General features: G+C 51.2%; 1 pseudogene across 1 annotated transcript; it reads right to left on the reverse strand.

Annotated features, from left to right (window-relative positions):
- Window positions 1-3: 3 nt before the first annotated feature.
- LOC103253013 lies at window positions 4-2,973 on the reverse strand (annotated as a pseudogene). The gene has a single exon (XR_002481545.1). The product of XR_002481545.1 is annotated as an atrophin-1 pseudogene (transcript).
- Between the last annotated feature and the right edge of the window lie 2,652 nt (window positions 2,974-5,625).

The following is a 5,625-nucleotide window of genomic DNA, read 5'->3' on the forward strand; positions in this document are numbered from 1 at the left end:
CAGCCGCTCCGCGTAGGACATGTCGGGACGCAGGGCTGACCCGGCCGCCAGCGCTAGCCGCTCTCGCTCCAGGGCCCTCAGTCTCGAGTGTAAGGGAAAAGGGTGCAGGCCGGGCTGACCAGGCTGCGGGGCCAGGCCACCGTGTCGCGGGAAGGGATCCAGGCCCGCCCGGGGACCCCGCGCAGGGGCTCCAGCTCGCTGGGCTTCACCTCGAAGCCCGGCTTGAGGCGGTCGCGGAGGTCTAGTTCCCGGGCTTCCCGCTCCCTCTCTCTGGCAGCAGGGTCGCTGCTGTACAGGACCGGGACGTTGTAGCCCAGGAGCCCCGGGTCCACCGGGCCCAGGGGCACATAGAAGGGGTGGTTGCGGTTGCCGGGAGACATAACGTGAAGCCGGGAGTACTCGCTGAGGGTACGAGAACCAAGGCCGGGGTGTCAGGCCCCAGGTAGGGAGGCACCGTAATCACCGCATTGCCAGGCACGAACGGAGGGTGGTGGGGCACGGGGCCCAGGGATGAAACTCCACAGGAGCGCGGTACTCCTGAGCCAGCTTCACGCTGCGCTCCCGCTCGCTCTCGCGCTCCTTCTCCTCCCGCGCGTGCTGCTTCGCCTCGCGGTGCACCTTCTCCAGCAGGTCAGAGCGCTTCCTGGCCAGCTTGGAGCCCTCCAGCGGCACGAAGTACAGGTCGCTGCGCGCGCACAAGTCGAAGCCGCCGTCCAGGTGCTTGTTCAACCTGACCGACTGGCTGGCGTGACTGGGTGCGTCCATTGCCTTGGGAGAGGGCGAGGGGTTGCGCGCCGGGGGCGCCGGGCTCTCGGGCGCCTCGTACTCCTCGGCCGGCTCCTGCTTGATCTGCGCGGCGCTCAGGGCTGGGTCGGCGAGGACCATGGGTGGCAGCGGCGGCAGGGAGGTCAGGCCAGGGGCCCCGCCGGCGGAAGCGGCCCCGCGCCCGCGGCGGGCGAGCCCAGTTTGAAGGTCCCTGGGCCGGCGGGCGGCGAGGCGCCTCGGTAGCCCGGCGGGGTCCCCGTCCAGAAGACGGAGGTAGGGCCCGGCTTGTACCCAGGCGGGGTGGCCGTCTAGTAGGTCCCCGCGGACAGGGCTCGCTTCGTGTATGGCGGGGGCCTGGGCGGCGAGGCCGTCTTGTAGCCTGCTGGCGAGGAGGCCATGGTGGCGATGACCGTGGAGAGGGTGGCCGAGGAGGTGGTGACCATGGGCACCAGCGGGAAGGGTGGGCCGCCCCTTGGGGGCCCTGGGAGGGGGAGGAGGAGGGGTGCGAGCAGGGCTAGGACCCTTGAGAGAAGGAGGAGGACGACGGGTGGAAGAGGAAGAGACCAGAGGGCCGCTGGGCCTGGCCTGGCTGTAGGACACGTGGCCATGCGGCTGGGACAGGTGTGCTGGCCTGGATGGGTAGGGCCTCAGAGTCCCCGAGGACGGCGACATGACATAGAGGTGCGCATGGTGGGAGCCACTGCTCTTCAAAGAGTAAGGAAACGCTCCAGGGGAGCCCCAGAGTTCCCGTGATGCCGCCGCTGCTGCTGCTGATGTGTTGGGGCTGGCGGGTGGGCACTGGCCTGGCCCCCGGCAGGAGGCGGGAAGGTGCCAGGGTGGGCATTGCTGTTGACTAAGAGGCAGTCATACGGAGGAGGTGGAGGGGGACCCTGGCTCCACACTGCCTGGGACGGGAGAGAAGGCTGGGTGTACTTGGGGGGCTGGTTGGAGACGGAGAGGTTTGCCGGGGGAGGGAAAAAGGATAACTGGGCAGCGCCTGGGAAGCTGGGTACTGGGCGGCGGCGGCGGCGGCAGAAGAGCTGGAAGAGTAGGTAGCTGCAGAGCTACTGCTAGATTGAATAGGGATATCTCATTGGGGGCGCTGGGACAAAAGAGGAGGAAGTGGGGGGCAGAGAGTGGGGTGAGGGGGCCAGAGTCGGGCCCTTCTCTGGGCCGGAAGTCCGCCCATAGCCTGCCCCATGGCATGGGGACAGGGCAGATGCCCAGGTAGCGACTGGGCCCCCAAGTCAGGAGAAGCTGATGCGTTGTTAAGGGGTCTCAGGACAGGTGGGGGAGGCAAGTTCGGTGTCACATGGAGGAAGGTGGCTGGTGATGGAGCAGAAGGCAGGCTCCCGCCACCCACTGGAGTGTTCTGTGGCTTTGTTGGGGAAGCGCCACCAGCCCCAGAGCTTGGTATTGAAATGGGGATAGTGGGTGGAGGGTGCTGCTTACCTCCCCCCGGAGGCCCCCACTGATGAGGCAGCCCCTCCTGCCTTGGAACCTACTGGAGCTCCTGGACAAAACTCCTCCACCGCCCCCCGCGGCCCCCAAGGTAGAGCTGCGGGTGAGGAAAGGGGCTCCAGGCAGAGCCTGGAACATTCAAGTGGAGGGCTCCATGAGAGCATGATATCCAGTGGGTGTCACAGGAAGATGGGGTACAAAGCCAGGCTCTGGCTGTCGAGGGGTGCTGTCTGGTGGTAGAGGGGAGGGAGGAAACAGCAGAGGTGGGTGGTAGGGGAGGGCTGGGCCCTGGGACAGGCCGGAAGAGGAGTCAGAGTCATTCTCCAGGCTGCCGGGGCTGTAGATGCTAGGGGACCTGCTCCAGTTGTCCTGGTCGATATCCCTGGGGTCGGTGCTGCCATCATCGTTGAGGCTCCGCCTGTCCAAGCTGTCCAGGTCCGAGGGAGACTGCGGCCGGGGGAGCTCCTGCTCAGCTTTGGGCTTCCTGGGTGCACTGGTCTCCTCACTTTCACTTTCCGAGATCTCTTCACTCTGTCCCTGCTTACTAACCTTTGGGGCGGAGGCTTCCTCTACTTGGGCCTTCTTGGCCATCTGCCTGGACTTCTCGACTTTGCCCTCGCTGCTGGAGGTGCTGACCCCTCCAGGGGAGGCCTGGCCCCTCCATCTCAGCTCTTCCCGGGGCCCAGGGGCCTCTTTCTTCCGTCCACTCCTCATTGACATTAAGTCTTTATTGTGTCGTGTCTTCATTCTTCAGGCTGTGGAGACCCCATTCTCCTCTGCCTGGGCTGTTGAATACAGAAACGTCTCTGCTCTACCCCAAGTTTCCCACAGCCGAGGCAGAGAAGCAGGAAGCAGGATCTCCAAGTTTCCAGCGTAGGTTCCTGGACCTTGCAGGATCAGGTGGGAGCTAGAAGCGCCGGCGAACTCCCAGCTTATGCTACTACTCTTATCTTTTGTTTTCCAACTTTAGATTGTACCTACTGAAAGATGAGAAACTTAGTTAACATTTCTTTATCCATCTACTCCTAAGTTTTTCCAGTCATATATTTTTTCTTCTGGTGGTTATCTTCATAATGATAAAGAATATGCTTACCTTGATTCCTTGCTATATAAAGTGAGAGAATTTGTCACATCGGTCTGCTACATTAATGACTTCCATTATTTTTATGTTTTCAATTTTAGTACTGGTTAGATTCTCTTTTATAGTTATTGTCTTTCAAGTTTGTTTATATGTTGGCTCTACAAATTGAAAGAGCATTTGCGTTATTCTAATTATTGTTACCCTTTACTGTAGAATCAATCTATTTGATTGATCCCTCTACCTTTTGAGGGAGATAATGTTACCTAGTTTATTAAAACTGAAGGATGATGCTTTAAGTGTCAGGGTCAAATGGGAGTCCAGATGCCAATCTTCCTCTTCTTCATTTGGCCAATAGTATCTTAAATTTTCAAGAAAGTAAACACAAAACATACATATGTTTGATTGTTCTTGATTCATACTCACTAAGACATTTGCTTCTTGACTCTGAAGATGTTAATAGTTTTTAAAAGATCATTTTTTTTCTGGTCTCAAGTATTTTCTTTAGGAGTCAACTTTTATATATGTTCCACTCAGACCTCCTCATTTTTTATGTTGGTTTCTCCCAAATTTTGTGTTTTTTACTCTATGTGATTTATGGAAAAGATTGATCAATACAGCATGGGTTTGTGCAGTGATATTAGAACTCTTCCTTTAATGAAAAAATGGATGACATTTCTTACATACGTTTGAGATAGTACTATTTTAGGGTGCATTTAGATATTTTTGTTCATCTTTTTGTTGGTTTTTTTTACAATTATTTTGGCTTTGTAAAATATTGAATCAAAATATTTTTTATCTTTTTACTTAGTTTTTTGGGAGCAGCCTGGAATTGTTTTTTTGTTCCAGGTTCCATTCATTTTACTATAGTACCTGCCTTGGACCAGTAAAATTAAACACAAGATTCTGTTATGGTTAGCATAGGGAAGCAAATGGCAGTGGAGTGGCACTTGCTGGCAGTGTCTAGGTACCCTTCACTTTGTGGATGCAAACCTAAGTTACTGGGAAGAAGTGTCCAGAATCAAATGAGATGATGCACATGAACTACCTGACAAAAGGCTTGGCAACTTGTAATCTCTCAATTGCTCTTATCATCTGTTCTCTCTATCTTCTTTTGGGATGTGGGATAGAAACCATAAGATCGCTTGCTATTGTTTAATGTAAAGTCTTTCCATCTTCTATAAGCATAATTGATATCGGTTGAAGGATTACTGCGCCAAACCAAGTTTTCTGTAGTATTATTTAATATTCACAACTCTATGAGGTAGTTTTTTAAATCACATTTTGCATTAAAAAAAGGCTTTAATAGTATAACTGGTTTTCCCAGTATCACATGGGTCATAAATAATGAGGGGCAATTCAAAACCAAGTAGTCTGATTCCAAAGTTCATGCTTTTGACACGATAAAACCTGCCTTGCTCTATAAATATTTCATGATCTCAATTTAAAAATATAAGGTAAAAATACAATTTTAAATATGCTTTTACCTCTGTGATGTGCTTAAATATTACTATTACTGGCATAGCATCACCTTATACTATCTCATCTATTTGATACAAAAATTTCAGTGTTTAATGCAATAAATGAAAGACTACTATGGACTGAATTGTGTCCCCTACATTCATAGGTTGAAGTCCTAACCTTTCCTTTATTTCTCCCTACCATGTAAAGGTACAGTGAAAAGTTGGTCATTTACAATCCAGAAGGAGAGCCCTTACCAGAACCTGACCATGCTGGCACCTTGATCTTCAATTTCAAGCCTTCAGAACTGTGAGAAATAAATGATTGTTGTTTAAGTCACCTATGGTATTTTGTTATGTTGGCTCAAGTCGACTAAGAAACAGACTCTGTCGCTATTGTTTCATTTACAGTTCTCCTATTAAATTAAAATAAATAACAAGGGTCTTTTTATTAGTGTATTATTTGTCTTTTTTTCTAACTTATTTTTTTTACCTAGCATAAAATTTACTCATATTATTTTAAGTGAACAATCAGTGATATTATGTATATTCATAATGTTGTGCACCCATCACCATCTGTCTCCACAACTGTTTTATCTTGTAAAATGTGAACTCTATACCCGTGAAATGGGAATTCTCATTTTCCTTTCCACCCAACCCTTGGCAGCCACTGTTCTGCTTTCTGTCACTATGATTTTGTCTAATAGACCTAGTTGGTTGATGTGGTTTAAGTCCTCTATTTCCTTACTTATTTTCTGACTGGTTGTTCTATTCATTAATGGCAGTGAGGTGTTAAAGTCTCTAACTATTGAAAAACTGTCTATCCCTTCCATTTTTAGTGTTTGATATATTTTTTTTTTT

Source organism: Carlito syrichta, unplaced genomic scaffold (genome assembly GCF_000164805.1).
Source record: "Carlito syrichta isolate Samal-C Ts95f unplaced genomic scaffold, Tarsius_syrichta-2.0.1 Scaffold191663, whole genome shotgun sequence".
NCBI classification, from domain to species: Eukaryota; Metazoa; Chordata; class Mammalia; order Primates; family Tarsiidae; genus Carlito; species Carlito syrichta.